At 36.1% G+C, this 20,629-nt stretch overlaps 1 pseudogene; it reads right to left on the reverse strand.

Moving 5' to 3' along the window:
- Nucleotides 1-18,304: 18,304 nt before the first annotated feature.
- On the reverse strand, nt 18,305-19,266 carry LOC125166275 (heterogeneous nuclear ribonucleoprotein A1-like; annotated as a pseudogene).
- Between the last annotated feature and the right edge of the window lie 1,363 nt (nt 19,267-20,629).

Genomic DNA, 20,629 nt, shown 5'->3' on the forward strand with positions numbered 1-20,629 from the left:
AAGTATGATACTTTCTGGAATCAGTACTATCTGATACTGATACAGTGGATACTTTCTGGATACTGGAAGTATGCTAATGTAATAGGACATATAAAGGGACTAAAAAAGGTATACAGATTGAGAAGGTAGAAACTAAAAATATGTTTGTTCATAAAAGATGTGATTATGTACATAAAATCCAAAGGATCAATCAAAACAAAAAAACGACTATGAACTTAAAAAGTGACTATAGCAAGGTGCAAGATGCAAGGTTAATATACCAAAAAAAAAAAAAAAAGATTGTTTTACTCAATGGACATTTGGGATTTGAAATTAAAAAGACAATACAATTTATATTACCCCCCCAAATGAAGTATTTAGGTGTAAATATACCCATTTCATGTGCCCCAGACCCATATCAAGAGAACTATAACACTCTGACAAAAGGAAATGAAAATCTAAGTAAATGAAGAGATATTCCATGCTCATGGAGAGGATTCCATGTTCGTACAAGAGTTAATTTTGTCAAGATGTTAGTTCTTCCTGACTTGATCTATAGATTCAACATAATCCCAGTCAAAATCCCAAGAAATTATTTTGTGGATTTCATCAGCCTGATTACAAAGTTTGTATGGAAGGGCAAAAGACCCACAATAACAGACACAACATTGATAAAGAAGAAAGTCAGAGGACTGAGACAACCTGACTTTAAGACTTACTATAAAGCTACAATCATAAAGACTGTGGTATTGGTGAAGGAATAGGCAGATTAATAAAACAGAATAGACAGCCCAGGTATAGACCCATACAAATGTCGTCAACTGATTATATTTCAAATCCACAGTTGAGCAACTGAATATGCAAAAACAATTCCTAGACACAAGTGGAAATTGAAATCTATACAATGTTCTCAAGAATTTTGAGCCCATAAAATCTACTAATTGCCTTTCCACTATGCTGAAGTCACTACTTGATAAAAATACTACCATTTAAGCAGTTTATATAAGTGATTTTAGTTAAAAAAGAAAAAAAAGCAGAAGATGAGAACACTTGGACACTACAAAACACACATTTATGGTAAAAAGTTTTCAAGCTTGTCAAATGATTAGCTTCTCCCATCCTCAATAAGTTTTTTTATAATAAAAAAAAAATGGGTCGTTTCTTTTCTAGCTTTTTATTAAATGACTTCACACAAGAATGTAGAATGTTGTTTGAGGTCATATATAAAATTTGAGTCCATTTTGTTAAATCAGGATCCATTTACTCAAGATTACACTGTCTTTAGAATAGAGAATATTACCATCCTGCCCTACTTTATCTTATAAAACCAAGACACATAGTAAAATGAATATAGTCCCTTTTCTCCACAGATAGCATGTAATGAGATAAGAAAATATATCACATTGGCAAAAAAAAACCAGCTCATTTACAGAACATTTTTCAACTAAAAAATTGCAGGAAATATACCCTATTACTTAATAGCATAATACTATACAGCCACCCTAAAAATAAACGATTGGCATAATGTTACATAGATTAATGCTGCCCAACTATAAAGATGAAAGCCTTTTTAAGTAAAAGTACAGATTTTTGGTGACTTTGCATATCATCTACTAATTGATTCAGCAATTGGACTATGCTATGTGCCAAGAAATATGTTGGGCCTGGGGTAAGAAGATAAACAAGATGTCTTTGCCATGGGTACTTGATAGTGTTATAGTGGGAATAAAAGCATCCAGCATCCTTATGATAATGCCAAAAACATACAAAATATTATTAATTTCCAATTTTGTCTGAGTGACTACTGTATTATCATTTGTCCTATAAGCATGCTATGCACAGAAAATAATATTCCACAAAATGTGGAAACCTTACAAATATCTAGGAGCATAAAAGATATGTTCAGAGTGGCTGAAGCACTAAGTATAAGAGGGATGACAGCAGTAGATGAACCTGAAAGGGTAAATTGAGGCCAGATTGTAAGGGTATTTATACCTGCCACCACTGAGTCATTCTTGGAAGAGTCAGGTACTCTAGTAAATGAACCATAAAAAAAAAGTGGTATGTATATACAACCTCTGCAAATTCAAGAAACTATTTATAAAAAAAATGTAAGGAAAATTCTAAGATGTTACCCATACAAGTAAACATATGAGCAATATTTTTCACATCAAAATAATACTATAGTTCAAAAGAATCATACTTACATGTTCTATGTCCATTAAAAATTATTTTTTTTCCCAACTGTTTTGAACTTTTTGTTTCCTGAAATTTTGTTTTTAGTAACTTTCTCCAGAATTTTCTAAGCCATATTATTTACCACCCTTGAATATAGTTTTCTGTTTCCTTTTTACAAAATGAAATCCATAATCTAATAGTTAAAATATTGACTCTACTAAGATATTCAAAAAAGGATGCTATATTTTTTACAGTTAATTTTACCAAAAAAGGAGAGTAATGGGATTATCATTGTAAAAAGTGTAAGATCCAAGCCTATTCCTAATTTAAAAGTCAATGACTGTAATGATATATTTATTTAGAAATATGTGAAATGTGTGGTTAATAAGAAAAATAAGACAGTAATTCCTTCTTTCATATTCAAAGCTATAAATTCAATTCCATGACATAATACTTCAAAGACACAAAATATATCTAAAATAACAGACAAACCTATTTCACATACATTTTCTTTAGCTTCTTTCAAGAAGTCTTTTGAAATAATTAGAGTCACAAAAAATTGCAAAAAATATGGAGATGCCTCATGTATCTTTCAACCAGTTTTCACCAACATTTTCATAACTATAGTATAATATCATACCCAGAAAAATAGCATTCGTACAATCAATAAAATGTATCCAAATTTCACCAGTTTTATCTGTACTCATTTGTATGGAATCACGGGGTATGTAACCTTTTGACATGAATCACAATTATTTTCAATTTCTTATCCAGTAATTCCAAAACTTGGGTCATATCTGACAGAGTGTCTGATTCTGATGCTTTCTTTGCCTCTTTTTTGTTTTGTGTGTATGTTTGTAGCATGCCTTATAATTTTTTTGAAAGTCAGTCATGACATATTGGATAATAAGAACTTTAATGTGAGGTTTTATATTGAATTGTGCTGTGCTTAATATTTGTTTTTCCTAAAGGTTCCAGAGGCTCGAATTTCTCTAATGTCCTTGGTTTTATATCCCTTGTTGTCTTTGAGCTTCCCTAATGACACCTCTTTAGATAAGAGTCTGCATCTTGCCACAGTGTAACCCATTGTAACCCATTGTTATTATGCTAGATCCCTCTTGGCATGGTCAGTAGGTGTGAGGGTAAGGAAACGGTCTACAATGTGATGATTCAATCTCAGCAAATGTTTAACTTTTCCCCTGTAGGGAAGACAGGAAGACTAGACAGCACTGGAGGAGGACAGATGCCTCCCCACCTATGTGGGACAATATTCTGGTAAAGTCTTTTTTTTTTCCTGGAGTGTAAAGCTTTTATAAAAAATACTCCCAGTGTATTTCACAATGACTAATTCTCCCCTTCATCCATTACTGGCTCTTTGTTATGAGAACCAGGTGGAATTCCTGGAGGTAAAACTTATGAAAGTGTGGGCCCTCACTAAGAATGTGGCTCCAAGAGTTTCCCACTGTCAACCTGGTCCACACTTTGCCTCCAGCAATTCATTACACTTATTATAAGTGATGAAACAAATATGTGACTAGTGGTTCTGCTCCAGGTAAGCAGATCTTGGACGTGATTCCTTGAAAGATCTATCTATCTTCCTAGAAAGATCTATCTATCTTTCCAGATTTAGAGGCAGCAACTGCAACCTCGGTTCACTAATGAATATAAGAAAAATGTTGATTTTCAGTGTTTTAGCTTTTTTTGTTGTTGTAAATATGACAGTAATGATTTCCAAGCTGTTTAGATGTCAGAACTGAAGTCAGATGTCATATGTAACCTTTAAGACTGGTCTTTTTTTATTTAACGTGTCTTTGAGAATCATTTAGGTTGTTGTATATATCAGTAATTTGTATCTATTTCTTGCCATGTAGTATTCCACAGTATGGCCGCCCCACACATTGTTTCATCATTCACCTGTTGCAGGATATTTGTGTTGTTTTCTATCTGGGACATTATGAATAAAGCTGCTATGAATATTTTTGTTTAAGTTTTTATGTCAATATAAGTTTTCATTTCTCTGGAATAAAGTCCAAGAGTATAATAGCTGGGTTGAATGGTAGCTGTATGTTTAGTTTTCTTAAGAATGTGCCAAATTGTTTTTCAGAGTGGCTGCGCTGTTTCACGTTCCTACTAGCAATATGTAAATGATTCAGTTTCACTGTAACTTCACAATTATTTCACATAAAAATACTGCTACATGTATTAAATATACTTTATTTTATCTTACAATTGTGCCCAATATTACTACGTTTATTCAAGATAGTTCACACTTGAAATTAGTATTATTATTAATAATATAATTTCTAATGTGTATTGGTTGGTTTTAATGAAAAATTATTTTAAACCCTATACCTAATTTCTCTGTTCTGAATTTTTTTATGTCACATATGTTTAATAATTTCTATAAAACAGTTCAAAATATATGACACCATGTTAGTTAAGTTTATATATTTAAACTACTTAGAACAGTGACAGGATTGCAATATAATAATTGATGGCATTGTGCTTCTTATGTGATTATTCAACTTTTTTCCCTCCCCACTTCTCTTCCCCAGCATGTCACTATCTATATCAGTGTGTTTTTGTTTGTTTGTTTGTTTGTCTTTGCTAACGATTTCTGTTAGGGTTCAATTATTCTATTAATGTAATCTATATTAATGGTTGAAAGTTAGTGTCTTACAGGTCAAGTAAATCAATTGTTGTCTTTAAATAATATGATAATCCCCAAGAATAAATCTAATCATGGGTATTTCAGGGAGGTGGAACTGGTATCTCTTGAACTTAGATTAATGTTATTTCTCACAGGACCTCCCTTGTCAATGAATCTCATTGAAGCTGCAATAAATCAATGAAAGCAAAGTGTACTTTAAAATTACGTGGACAACTAAGAGAATAAACTTTTAACACATTATTGTACCTTTTTTAGAATCTGTATGTAAAGAAATCACACATGAGTCAGTGGCAACACAGTGTGTTATAGAGATATATAACACACACTGTCAATCAGCAGATACAAAATTAATATATGAGATTATTTAGTTCTTTAATTATAGATGGATATTCATACTTGTGCAATATTGATACCTTTTTATGTGGCTAAAATGGTTCAGCACAGAGCCTGAAGTGGGGCTCTAATTCACAAGCTGTGAGATCATGAGATGAGCCAAAATCAGATGCTTAACTGACTGAGTCACCCAGGCGCTCCATAAAATGGTTTACTTATTTTTTGTATATCTTATAAAATCTAAATAAAAATATTATTTGGGAAATAAATTATGAAAAAGTAAACCTAAACACAAAAATAGATAAATATAGGAAATCTAGTTATATTTTAAAAGAAACCCCCCTTATTGTTTTAATAATGCAATTCAGTTTAGGAAATAAAAAGTTAAATATCACCTTTCCAATATACCTTATTTGAATTATTAAAGTGGAATGAAGAGAATACTGAATTTTAAGACTACTGGCATATCTAGCTTATTTATTTTTTTCTACTGATTATGTGCCCCTTAAATATAGATACTATGCTAGTTTTTGGCTTCATATCCTAGATCTGTCTCTTCTACTCTTTTTTTTTTTTTTTTTTTTTTTATGAAATTTATTGACAAATTGGTTTCCATACAACACCCAGTGCTCATCCCAAAAGGTGCCCTCCTCAATACCCATCACCCACCCTCTCCTCCCTCCCACCCCCCATCAACCCTCAGTTTGTTCTCAGTTTTTAAGTCTCTTATGCTTTGGCTCTCTCCCATTCTAACCTCTTTTTTTTTTTTTTCCTTCCCCTCCCCCATGGGTTCCTGTTAAGTTTCTCAGGATCCACATAAGAGTGAAACCATATGGTATCTGTCTTTCTCTGAATGGCTTATTTCACTTAGCATCACACTCTCCAGTTCCATCCACGTTGCTACAAAAGGCCATATTTCATTTTTTCTCATTGCCACGTAATATTCCATTGTGTATATAAACCACAATTTCTTTATCCATTCATCAGTTGATGGACATTTAGGCTCTTTCCATAATTTGGCTATTGTTGAGAGTGCTGCTATGAACATTGGGGTACAAGTGGCCCTATGCATCAGTGCTCCTGTATCCCTTGGATAAATTCCTAGCAGTGCTATTGCTGGGTCATAGGGTAGGTCTATTTTTAATTTTCTGAGGAACCTCCACACTGCTTTCCAGAGCGGCTGCACCAATTTGCATTCCCACCAACAGTGCAAGAGGGTTCCCGTTTCTCCACATCCTCTCCAGCATCTGTAGTCTCCTGATTTGTTCATTTTGGCCACTCTGACTGGCGTGAGGTGATACCTGAGTGTGGTTTTGATTTGTATTTCCCTGATAAGGAGTGATGCTGAACATCTTTTCATGTGCCTGTTGGCCATCCGGATGTCTTCTTTAGAGAAGTGTCTATTCATGTTTTCTGCCCATTTCTTCACTGGGTTATTTGTTTTTTGGGTGTGGAGTTTGGTGAGCTCTTTATAGATTTTGGATACTAGCCCTTTGTCCGATATGTCATTTGCGAATATCTTTTCCCATTCCGTTGGTTGCCTTTTAGTTTTGTTGGTTGTTTCCTTTGCTGTGCAGAAGCTTTTTATCTTCATAAGGTCCCAGTAATTCACTTTTGCTTTTAATTCCCTTGCCTTTGGGGATGTGTCGAGTAAGAGATTGCTACGGCTGAGGTCAGAGAGGTCTTTTCCTGCTTTCTCCTCTAAGGTTTTGATGGTGTCCTGTCTCACATTTAGGTCCTTTATCCATTTTGAGTTTATTTTTGTGAATGGTGTGAGAAAGTGGTCTAGTTTCAACCTTCTGCATGTTGCTGTCCAGTTCTCCCAGCACCATTTGTTAAAGAGACTGTCTTTTTTCCATTGGATGTTCTTTCCTGCTTTGTCAAAGATGAGTTGGCCATACGTTTGTGGGTCTAGTTCTGGGGTTTCTATTCTATTCCATTGGTCTATGTGTCTGTTTTGGTGCCAATACCATGCTGTCTTGATGATGACAGCTTTGTAGTAGAGGCTAAAGTCTGGGATTGTGATGCCTCCTGCTTTGGTCTTCTTCTTCAAAATTCCTTTGGCTATTCGGGGCCTTTTGTGGTTCCATATGAATTTTAGGATTGCTTGTTCTAGTTTCGAGAAGAATGCTGGTGCAATTTTGATTGGGATTGCATTGAATGTGTAGATAGCTTTGGGTAGTATTGACATTTTGACAATATTTATTTTTCCAATCCATGAGCAGGGAATGTCTTTCCATTTCTTTAAATCTTCTTCAATTTCCTTCATAAGCTTTTTATAGTTTTCAGCATACAGATCCTTTACATCTTTGGTTAGATTTATTCCTAGGTATTTCATGCTTCTTGGTGCAATTGTGAATGGGATCAGTTTCTTTATTTGTCTTTCTGTTGCTTCATTGTTAGTGTATAAGAATGCAACTGATTTCTGTACATTGATTTTGTATCCTGCAACTTTGCTGAATTCCTGTATCAGTTCTAGCAGACTTTTGGTGGAGTCTATCAGATTTTCCATGTATAATATCATGTCATCTGCAAAAAGCGAAAGCTTGACTTCATCTTTGCCAATTTTGATGCCTTTGATTTCCTTTTGTTGTCTGATTGCTGATGCTAGAACTTCCAGCTCTATGTTAAACAGCAGCGGTGAGAGTGGGCATCCTTGTCGTGTTCCTGATCTCAGGGAAAAAGCTCTCAGTTTTTCCCCATTGAGGATGATGTTAGCTGTGGGCTTTTCATAAATGGCTTTTATGATCTTTAAGTATGTTCCTTCTATCCCGACTTTCTCAAGGGTTTTTATTAAGAAAGGGTGCTGGATTTTGTCGAAGGCCTTTTCTGCATCGATTGACAGGATCATATGGTTCTTCTCTTTTTTGTTGTTAATGTGATGTATCACGTTGATTGATTTGCGAATGTTGAACCAGCCCTGCATCCCAGGAATGAATCCCACTTGATCATGGTGAATAATTCTTTTTATATGCCGTTGAATTCGATTTGCTAGTACCTTATTGAGAATTTTTGCATCCATATTCATCAGGGATATTGGCCTGTAGTTCTCTTTTTTTACTGGGTCTCTGTCTGGTTTAGGAATCAAAGTAATACTGGCTTCATAGAATGAGTCTGGAAGTTTTCCTTCCCTTTCTATTTCTTGGAATAGCTTGAGAAGGATAGGTATTATCTCTGCTTTAAACGTCTGGTAGAACTCCCCTGGGAAGCCATCTGGTCCTGGACTCTTATTTGTTGGGAGATTTTTGATAACCGATTCAATTTCTTCGCTGGTTATGGGTCTGTTCAAGCTTTCTATTTCCTCCTGATTGAGTTTTGGAAGCGTGTGGTTGTTCAGGAATTTTTCCATTTCTTCCAGGTTGTCCAGTTTGTTGGCATATAATTTTTCATAGTATTCCCTGATAATTGTTTGTATCTCTGAGGGATTGGTTGTAATAATTCCATTTTCATTCATGATTTTATCTATTTGGGTCATCTCCCTTTTCTTTTTGAGAAGCCTGGCTAGAGGTTTGTCAATTTTGTTTATTTTTTCAAAAAACCAACTCTTGGTTTCGTTGATCTGCTCTACAGTTTTTTTAGTTTCTATATTGTTTATTTCTGCCCTGATCTTTATTATTTCTCTTCTTCTGCTGGGCTTAGGCTGCCTTTGCTGTTCTGCTTCTAGTTCCTTTAGGTGTGCTGTTAGATTTTGTATTTGGGATTTTTCTTGTTTCTTGAGATAGGCCTGGATTGCAATGTATTTTCCTCTCAGGACTGCCTTTGCTGCGTCCCAAAGCGTTTGGATTGTTGTATTTTCATTTTCATTTGTTTCCATATATTTTTTAATTTCTTCTCTAATTGCCTGGTTGACCCACTCATTCGTTAGTAGGGTGTTCTTTAACCTCCATGCTTTTGGAGGTTTTCCAGACTTTTTTCTGTGGTTGATTTCAAGCTTCATAGCATTGTGGTCTGAAAGTAAGCATGGTATAATTTCAATTCTTGTAAACTTATGAAGGCCTGTTTTGTGACCCAGTATATGATCTATCTTGGAGAATGTTCCATGTGCACTCGAGAAGAAGGTATATTCTGTTGCTTTGGGATGCAGAGTTCTAAATATATCTGTCAAGTCCATCTGATCCAATGTCTCATTCAGGGCCCTTGTTTCTTTATTGACCGTGTGTCTAGATGATCTATCCATTTCTGTAAGTGGTGTATTAAAGTCCCCTGCAATTACCACATTCTTATCAATAAGGTTGCTTATGTTTATGAGTAATTGTTTTATATATTTGGGGGCTCCGGTATTCGGTGCATAGACATTTATAATTGTTAGCTCTTCCTGATGGATAGACCCTGTAACTATTATATAATGTCCTTCTTCATCTCTTGTTACAGCCTTTAATTTAAAGTCTAGTTTGTCTGATATAAGTATGGCTACTCCAGCTTTCTTTTGGCTTCCAGTCGCATGATAAATAGTTCTCCATCCCCTCACTCTCAATCTAAAGGTGTCCTCAGGTCTAAAATGAGTCTCTTGTAGACAGCAAATAGATGGGTCTTGTTTTTTTATCCATTCTGATACCCTATGTCTTTTGGTTGGCGCATTTAATCCATTTACATTCAGTGTGATTATAGAAAGATACGGGTTTGGAGTCATTGTGATGTCTGTATGTTTTATGCTTGTAGTGATGTCTCTGGGACTTTGTCTCACAGGATCCCCCTTAGGATCTCTTGTAGGGCTGGTTTAGTGGTGACAAATTCCTTCAGTTTTTGTTTGTTTGGGAAGACCTTTATCTCTCCTTCTATTCTAAATGACAGACTTGCTGGATAAAGGATTCTCGGCTGCATATTTTTTCTGTCTAGCACCCTGAAAATCTCGTGCCAATTCTTTCTGGCCTGCCAAGTTTCAAAAGAGAGATCAGTCACGAGTCTTATAGGTCTCCCTTTATATGTGAGGGCACGTTTACCCCTTGCTGCTTTCAGAATTTTCTCTTTATCCTTGTATTTTGCCAGTTTCACTATGATATGTCGTGCAGAAGATCGTTTCAAGTTACGTCTGAAGGGAGTTCTCTGTGCCTCTTGGATTTCAATGCCTTTTTCCTTCCCCAGTTCAGGGAAGTTCTCAGCTATTATTTCTTCAAGTACCCCTTCAGCATCTTTCCCTCTCTCTTCCTCCTCCGGGATACCAATTATGCGTATATTATTTCTTTTTAGTGTATCACTTAATTCTCTAATTTTCCCCTCATACTCCTGGATTTTTTTATCTCTCTTTTTCTCAGCTTCCTCTTTTTCCATAACTTTATCTTCTAGTTCACCTATTCTCTCCTCTGCCTCTTCAAGCCGAGCTGTGGTGGTTTCCATTTTGTTATGCATTTCGTTTAAAGCGTTTTTCAGCTCCTCGTGACTGTTCCTTAGTCCCTTGATCTCTGTAGCAAGAGATTCTCTGCTGTCCTGTATACTGTTTTCAAGCCCAGCGATTAATTTTATGACTATTATTCTAAATTCACCTTCTGTTATATTATTTAAATCCTTTTTGATCAGCTCATTAGCTGTTGTTATTTCCTGGAGATTCTTCTGAGGGGAGTTCTTCCGCTTGGTCATTTTGGATAGTCCCTGGAGTGGTGCGGACCTGCAGGGCACTTCCCCTGTGCTGTAGTGTGTAACTGGAGTTGGTGGGCGGGGCCGCAGTCAGACCTGATGTCTGTCCCCAGCCCACCACTGGGGCCACAGTCAGACTGGTGTGTGCCTTGTCTTCCCCTCTCCTAGGGGTGGGATTCACTGTGGGGTGGTGTGGCTCGTCTGGGCTACTTGCACCGTGCCAGGCTTGTGATGCTGGGGATCTGGCGTATTAGCTGGGGTGGGTAGGCAAGGTGCTCGGGGGCAGGAGGGGCAGGCTTAGATCGCTTCTCCTTAGGTGATCCACTTCAGGAGGGGCCCTGTGGCAGCGGGAGGGAGTCAGATCCGCTGCCGGAGGTTTGGCTCCGCCGAAGCGCAGAGTTGGGTGTTTGCGCGGAGCGAGCAAGTTCCCCAGCAGGAACAGGTTCTCTTTGGGATTTCGGCTGGGGGATGGGCGGGGGAGATGGCGCTGGCGAGCGCCTTTGTTCCCCACCAAACTGAGCTCTGTTGTCAGGGGGCTCAGCAGCTCTCCCTCCCTTTGTCCTCCAGCCTTCCCGCTTTCTGAGCAGAGCTGTTAACTTATGACCTCCCAGACGCTAAGTCGCGCTTGTTGTGGGAACACAGTCCGTCAGGCCCCTCCGCTTTTGCAAGCCAGACTCGGTGGCTGTGCTTGGCCGGCGAGCCGCCCCTCCGCCCCGGCTCCCTCCCGCCAGTCCGTGGAGCGCGCACCGCCTCGCCGCCCTTCCTACCCTCTTCCGTGGGCCTCTCGTCTGCGTTTGGCTCCAGCGACTCCGTTCTGCTAATCCTCTGGCGGTTTTCTGGGTTATTTAGGCAGATGTAGATGGAATCTAAGTGATCAGCAGGACGTGCGGTGAGCCCAGCGTCCTCCTAAGCCGCCATCTTGCCGCCGACCCCCTGTCTCTTCTACTCTTAACTGACTTTGTGACTCCTTTTACCATTCTGGGTCACAACTTCCTTCTCTTCCAAAATGCTATCAGATTATATTTATTATTCTGGGCTCTTGTATTTAATATATTTTCTCAAATGTCTATGATTTGAAGTAAAGTGCCTGTGTGCAACTATTTATTGTCTACCATAGAACTTCAATGACTGAAATGTTTTGTTTGGAATCCCAAATTGTATCATAATGTGGCAGACCTATGTAATGCTGGAAATACATGATAAATAAGATATGATTTGTTTTTAACGAATTTTAACATAAATGTAAAATAAAAGCATCCAACAATTGTTATGGAAACACAAAGAAGTACCTCAAACTATCATGCTGAAGGTAGAGGTGGGGTAGGTTTCTGGGAAAGATTCATTGAGAAGGTAAAATGCAGGAGAGATGTTTTGAGGTATGAGTCTAAGTTTACCTGGCAGACACAAAGAGCCACTCGGCAGACATTATGACTGAAATAACAGATAGCAACTTATTTATGAATTGTTATTAGAATAAGTCATAAAAATTATCCAAAACTTAGAAATAGGCAAAAGAGAATACTAGTGGTTTTAAGTGCATTCTGGACTTGACTTTCTATTGTCTGGGCTATTTTACAACTGAAGGAGAAGACCTTAATGTGTAGATTTTTGTCCTATAGATTTAAAAATAATTTATTTTTACAAAACAAAATACTTTGCAGGTTATATTTTGTGACTTTGTTAGACATTAACCAGTTTTTAATCTAATTCAGCAATCTAGTAAATTGCCTTATATGTATCTACCTTTTCAAATGCTCCCTGAGGTGATTTTAACATCTTGCTAATTCCCACCTCAATTAATGAGTTGAATATGATAATTTTCATGAGTTCATTTAGTTTGAAGAGTAATCATGATATATCTTTTATTAAAAATACACTTTAACAATTAAGACTATTTTGTTCTCACAAATCATCAACACAATGCAACTTTTTTTAAAAAACTGCTTTGTAAGCATTAGGTTTATAAACTCTGAGAACAGGGTTTATATATAATACCTGTCTGGATAGAGATGACATTGGCAGTTTTATCTATTTATTGAGCAAATATTAAGAGAGCTAAGGACAGACCAAAAATTTTACAGCTAGTTATAGTATTGTGATCTAAATAATACCCCACTCTTTCACTGAAATCTGTTGAAAGTTAGCCCATCATTCAAGACTTTTTTCAAATGCTGTAAATATTTCTCAGTGTGTTAAAATGAAAAGTTAAGGCCAGCGAAGATATGAGCCAAACATGTATGAGTTTATGTATCTGTTCCATCAAAGAAAGCCCATAAAGGGGTGCCTGGGTGGCTCAGTCGGTTAAGCATCCGACTTCAGCTCAGGTCATGATCTCGCGGTCCGCGAGTTCAAGCCCCGCGTCGGGCTCTGGGCTGATGGCTCAGAGCCTGGAGCCTGCTTCTGATTCTGTGTCTCTCTCTCTCTCTGCCCCTTCCCTGTTCATGCTCTGTCTCTCTCTGTCTCAAAAATAAATAAACTTAAAAAAAAAAAAGAAAGAAAGCCCATATGACTTTGGGCAAATCATTTTCCATCAAGTTAGATTAAGAATTAGGTTGGAAATGTTATTTAGCACAATAGATATTCAAATTCTAACTTTTATGATTACTTCCACTTTTGGAAGGCTAATTAGGAGACAGAAGCCATATTTGTATATCTTTGATTCTGTCATTGTCATGTTTTTTTTTCTTCCATTCACTTATATTTCCACATTATCATCTCATGGCATGAATGTATCATATCTGTGTTAAATGATATAATAATTATGATGGTGTAGAGTGGAAGTAAAGTAGCAAAAAATAAAAACCTCAGTGAACAAATCCCATATGATATTGGGCTACCTAACAGCAAATTCAGAAGTAAGAAAGTTCCATGATTGGTTAATTCAGCAGCTCACATAACATGATGCTTAAGGATATGTTTCATTAATATATAAAATAAACGAATTATGTAAATGCCTGACAGTTTTTTAATAGGATAACTATTATAGCTGATCAAAAATTGAAATGTCTAATAGTGTAAATATCATTCGGTTATTCATTTTACAAGGTACAAGTATGGACATAAATATAACACCTGTGTAACTAGTTGTAAGTTAACACTTTTCTGACAAAAGAACAATTACACTAAATTACTCATAAAGACTATTTCAGTTTCTAAATTATCGGATATGGTTCATAGTTGGTTTAATGTAAGTTTACAAAACTTGTTTTTTTTTCTTTTTCAAAATAACTTAAATGGAAAAAATATTTATAAGTCATCTCATCACTGTAAATGACCAAAGATATTGCAAATATTGAATAAATTTTAGACTATCCCATAAGAGAAGAAATCTCTCAAAAAGTCGTGGTATCTTGTGTGTGCCAGCTATTGATGAGGCATTATTTTGGTATAGGGAGAAATTTGTGCTTCATTGAAACCTATGCATTTCTATACTCAACACATACTTTCAGGTTAGGTGATTCTATCCCTTTGCATAGATTTTCTTTTTTCTTTTCTTTTCTTTTCTTTTCTTTTCTTTTCTTTTCTTTTCTTTCCTTTCCTTTCCTTTCCATTCCTTTCCTTTCCTTTTCTTTTTTTTACAAGCTCTTTTGCATCTTTATTAGCAGTAGGTAACTAAAAAAGATGTACCTGTCCTCTCACCCTACGGGAAACCAGTTTTGTCTCCATTTCCATGTTTGTTCAAATATTACTGAACTATAAATGTATCTGTTCTTCAGATTCTCTTTTGAAGCAGTTACAACTTCTATTTCCTTCTATTGATGAGTATAATCAAAAATCTTTAGCTTATGTTCATTTTTATATTTGTATAAGAGTCATGATTTTAACTTTTATGGAAAATTATCTTTTAATAAACTAAGTATATAAGACTGAGAAACAATGTACTCTTGACTCATTAACATGTTTATTAGAAAATAAAAGTGGGAGGACAATTTTATACTGGGTAGTCAAACAGACCACCTCTATGTGATGACATTTGAGAAGGAAACTAAGAATCAATCACCTTTTTAATAATTTTAATTTGATCTGGAGATCATTCTGCCTGATATTTGGAAAGTGTGTTGCGGTACAGCAACATTGTAAGAAAGAGATCAATTAGAAGAGTTTTTTAAATGTCTCAGTGGGAAATGATTGCAGCATGGATTGGTGTACAGGAGATAGAGGAAAGTAAACAGTTTAATGAATGTTGCAAGGGCAGCAATATTGGTGGTTTAGATATTATGGTTGAGGCAAAGTGACATAGGTATTTGGAATGACAAAGAGGTTTTGACTGAGCAAGTAAGAGAGAGTGGTGCAATTTACCAAAATGTGGTCTGCAGTGTGAATGGAGTTTTTACCAAGGGAATTAGTATCACTGCATAGATGTTTTTTATAGTCAGCCAAATATTTATTTTAATTTTACCTGTAGGATTGATGATTTTACCTATTGCTTAGGTGAATTATCAAATTCCAGGCCATTTCAATGTGTTTATTGTATGATTTTTATATAATAGAAGTTTATAAAATGTTCATGACACCAACTACACAAAATTAGCATGTTTACTGTTTGACCTGTATCAAGAACCCAGTAAATAAATTCTCAGATAAAACATTTCTTTGGCAAACTCAGGTGCTAAAATTCAAATTTAGAAGTAAATCAATATTCAGATGAGTTATGATAGGAAATAATATAGCTAACAAGGCCAGTGAAAGTAGTAAAGTGTTGAAGAAATTCCCTTGAGAATTGTGAAATAATCCTTATGTTTTGAATGAGTGATATTGAAAGAAATAAAGCACAGAATACGTGGAAAATAGGAGAAGAGAAAAGGGAATGCTATTTTGAACATGAACAGATTGCTCCTACAGGCATTTATGCAGAAAGCCTTTTCTAACAGCTCTCAAATACACACCCACACTTTACAGTTCAGTGAACTCAATTTGAACAATAAATCTATACCATGACCTGATGCTGAAAATAATGTAAACCAAAAAAAAAAAAAAAATCTTGACAACACTTCTTTAAATTCAGATTAATGAATATTTGTGTTTCAAATAAGTCTTCATAAAATAAAAGTGTTAGCACATAAATGAGATTATTTATTAATGATAAACTGAATGTAAGAAACATCTAAGATGCTTAGGAGAGTCTTTGCTGTAGAGATTTTCCCCTTCATAAAATCAAATATTTTAGAGTCAGTTCCCAGCATAGGATTTATTGGGTTTATTGGTTTTCATTAAATTAAATCCTAAAAGACTGAAATTAAATATCTTTCAAAATTACTCAAACCTATAGCGGTATACCTGGTATCTGGTGGACAAAGGATTCCTCACGTCAGAATTTACTGTTCAGTGGAGAGATCAGAAAAGCATGAAGCAGGATGTAACAAGGGGAACGCAATGGGAAAGGTAGCTACATTTTCTTCACTAGCATAGTTACCATACTTTTCAGTTATAAAATAAAATATATATATATATATATATATATGCATGAATGCATGTATGTATATTAAATAGGAGGTAAAAGATAGAATACTAGATGTTTTTTGTTTGTTTTTCTTTCTTATTTTCTTCTTCTTCTTCTTTTTTTTTTTTTCTGAAACAACGTAGGAGGGGTGCCTGGCTGGCTCACTCAGAAGAGCATGCAAAACTTGATCCCCGGGCCATGGGTTTAGGCCCTGTGTTGGGTGTAGAGATTACCAAAAATATATATAAACTTTGAAATAATACAGGAAAGTTGAGGACTTAATATTGTTTTACCAACTCCTCTCACATCATGACCCCTACAACAATGTTCTAACGCATCACATTCCTATTACTCAAACTCCAAATCAATACGAGGTACATTCCTGCAGTGCTAAAGCTAAAATTTAATAAAGTCCCTTGGTTTATATTTCTTAAATAATGACGGGTTAGGAAGTCTTCTTTGAAATAGAAGAAATCAAATAATTCTGAAAAGATTAATTGAAAAATTCATAAAAGTTTCCCACTAGGACGGTAGTTTGTGAGAGAGAAAAAAAAGAAATACAAAAAAAAAAGTTCTTGTGTTCATATATTTACTTTGAAAAATTTCACCTGCTGTTAGCTTCTTTGTAATAAAAGAAAAACCTAATAGAAAAAGAAAGTTTATAAGTTATCAAGAAAATATTAACCCACTTCACATTAACAGAAAAAAATCATTAGGTGATATAATTTTATCAGTGCAAAGATTTTTGAAAGTAAAAGATGTTCTTCAATTTTCATTTTGTATTACACCGTGAAGGCAAAAATGTTCTTATTCTATTTCCTTTGTTTCCGAATAATCATATTATTTGAAATGTTTATATTTACAGATAAATTTCTTGCATTTGACAATGGACACTTTCATATAATGGTTCAAATTGATTTATCCTAAGATACTTTTTAACATACCAGTTAATTATAAGCAATACTGAAACAGGCATAGTAAACATTAGTATACACAGTATATATTAGTATAGTGGTTGTCTACATTAGGAAAGTTTGTTAGCTTATATTTAGAGGAAAAATTCCTATGATATTATACAAAAATATTTTATGTGCACAAAATATAATATATAATTCAGTTTCATTTTTAAATTCTGCCATATTTCTACTTGTATCTATAGTGGTAAAATGTTATACAATTTGTTTAATGTGTATTTGTCCATCGAGTCTTTAAAAATTTACTATGAATTAAAAAAGAAATACTTTTAACATGCACATTTCTTAAATTATGAAGCTAGGAATATCTCAGTTTCTCTGCCTCACTACCATCATCTCAGCTAGGCTATAGCAGTGGCCTCCAACCAAATCTCTGTCTCTATTTTTCATCTCACTACAGTCAATTTTGTATATAGCTTAGATTATCCTTTAAAAGAATTCTATCTCCATCACATTCAAAATACAATAAACTATTATGTTCCTGCCATGTAAAATCCCACCAATCATCTGGTCCCTTTATATCTCTCTGATCTTTTGTCCCTTTATCCTGTGCCTGACTCTAGCTCATGAACCCTGACAACATTGGCCGTCTTGTTTATCGCTAGATTATTCCAGATTTGGTCCTGCTTCAGTACTTTAGCACCTCCTGTATGGTATGCCCTAAATAGCCCTCTCACATATCTTCATATCACTGTATGGCTTAATCTTTGCTCAAATTTACCCCTGAGAGAATTATATTTTTACCATCTTTTCTAAAATTCTGTTTAATCACTTTCTATTATCCTACCCTGATTTTTAAATTTGTATTTATTATTTATTTATTTATTTAAAAAGGCACATTTATTCAGAGTCATGATCAGACTATTACATTTAGCAATAAACAGCATGGGAGCAAAAAAATCTACATTAAAACCCTTTGCTGGAATGCTTTACACTTTCCATTGAACAGAAACTAAACCTGTTATACAATTAGTCACAAATTCAGCCCTCGAGCTTTTTGTCCATACACATGAGTTTTGTCTAAAACATGTCTTCTTTGTAGCAGCTAGGCCCTGCCACCACTGTGCTTGGCTGAGTTGACAAATGTGTTATAACCTGTGCTTTCTCTGTCACTTCTCTGGCTCTCCTCTCCTCCTAAGCTTTGTTTCCTGCCAGTAATTAAAATCTTCTGTCACTGCCATAGCTACTGCTGCTGCTGGAACTGCCATAACCACCTTGGTTTTGTGGTTTGGCAAAGTATTGGCCTCCACCACCATAGGAGCCAGAGCTTCTGCCCCCAAAATTTCCTCCTTTAATGGGTCCAAAATTTGAAGATTGATTGTTGTAATTGCGAAAATCATTACAGCTTCACCACTTCCAAAGTTGCTTCCATCATTACCAAATCTGTTATAGCTATCCCCACTGCCACCATTATTCACCACCACCTTGACTGCCACCAAAGTCACCTCGCTTACTGATGTTTCCTCCATGACCAAGGTTGTCACTCCCACCAAAACCACCTCCAAAGCCACCACCAAAGTTTCCAGAACCACTTTGACCTCCTTGGCTGGATGAAGCACCAGCCATCTCTTGCTTAGATAGAACTTCCCTTACTTCACAGTTGTGGCCATTCACAGTATGGTGTTTTTGAATGATAGTCTTGTCTACAAATTCATGGTCATCAAATGTTACAAAAGTAAAGCCTGTCTTTTGCCACTGCCTTGGTCAGTCTTGATTTCAATCCCTTGGGTTTTCCCATACTGTTCAAAATAGTCTCTCAGATGATGTTCTTCAGTGTCTTCTTTAATGCCACCTTCAAATTTTTTTTTCATAGTTAAGTGGGCACCAGGTCTTTGAGAATATTCTCTGGAGACAGCCCTCTTTGGTTCTACAACTCTTCCATCCACCTTGTGTGGCCCTGCATTCATGGCTGCATCCACCTCATCCACAGTGGCATAGGTGACAAACCCAAAGCCTCTGGAGCACTTGGCGTTTGGAACTCTCATTACTACACTGTCCGTAAGCATTCCCCATTGCTCAAAATCGCTCCTCAGACTCTCATCGGTTGCTTCAAAGCTCAAACCTCTGATGAAAAACTTCTACAGTTGTTCAGCATCTTTAGGAGTCTCTGACTTAGACATGACAGCAGTTGGGGCAGGGGAGAGACTTTAACGATGCTTACTCAGCAGCATCCAGGGGCAGAAACGTTAGTTTTGTTTTTTTTTTTTTTTTTCTAATGTCTATTATTGGTGTGTGTGTGAAAGAGAGAGAGAGAGAGCGAAAGAGAGAGAGACAGAGAGAGAGTGAGCAAAAGAGGGGCAGACAGAGAGGGAGACACAGAATCCAAAGTAGGTTCCAGGCTCGGAGCTATCAGCACAGAGCCCAACACAGGGCTCAACCTCACGAGCCCAACCATGAGATCATGACCTGAGCCAAAGTTGGATGCTTAGCTGACTGAGCCACACAGGCTCCCCCTGCCCTAATTTTTATACCCACCATCACAATTATTATGAAGGTGAATTAATAAATAATGTCAACTAAGTGACACGGAAAAGAGTTTAAAGTTGGGAATAGAAACAGTACCATAAGTCTCAGAGCAATTAAAATAAAAATATATATATATTAGTCATTGACCTTAGAACTTTAGAGACAAATGATGGCAAAGGCAACAACATTGTCATTTTTTCTTCAGGAAAGGCAAAATGCAGTAAGACAACCAATGAAAAGGAAATGAGAAGTGGAGATAATATATGTGTTTATCATTGCTATTGTTTGGTTGATTTTATTGGATAAATATCTTTGGATGATGTTATAAATTGAAGAAATAGTAAGTAGAAAAACTAGTTGACTACATGGGAGATAGAAGAGATTTTGATGAAATAGATATCTGAGGAAATTAGGGAGAAAAGAAATCTGTGCAGGCATGAAAACAATGGCTTTGAGAAGGAGGTACTCTTAATCCAAAGGCTACAGAAAAGCATAAAGGTTATGAAAGATACAGAGGGATGAATTATATCCAATTAGACTTCATGCTAAAGTACTGGAAGTTATCTGGGACCCAAATGATATGGAGGTCAGGTCAAAATGTCTTACTTATCACCTTGGTGTTGTGATTATTTTTCCTTTTATTTTTTATTTTATTTTTTTTTAATTTTTTTTTCAACGTTTATTTATTTTTGGGACAGAGAGAGACAGAGCATGAATGGGGGAGGGGCAGAGAGAGAGGGAGACACAGAATCAGAAACAGGCTCCAGGCTCTGAGCCATCAGCCCTGAGCCTGACACGGGGCTCGAACTCACGGACCGTGAGATCGTGACCTGGCTGAAGTCGGACGCTTAACCGACTGCGCCACCCAGGCGCCCCTATTTTTCCTTTTAGAAGTTAGCTTCCAGTCTATAGAAAAGAGGAGGAAGATCGGGAGATTGCATAGTTTGAATTTTATAAGGCAAAGAGGTCTGTAAAAAACAGGAAGAGGAAGTCAAGCACCCTGCTATAGGAGAAGAA

Source organism: Prionailurus viverrinus, chromosome B2 (genome assembly GCF_022837055.1).
Source record: "Prionailurus viverrinus isolate Anna chromosome B2, UM_Priviv_1.0, whole genome shotgun sequence".
Classification (NCBI taxonomy): Eukaryota; Metazoa; Chordata; class Mammalia; order Carnivora; family Felidae; genus Prionailurus; species Prionailurus viverrinus.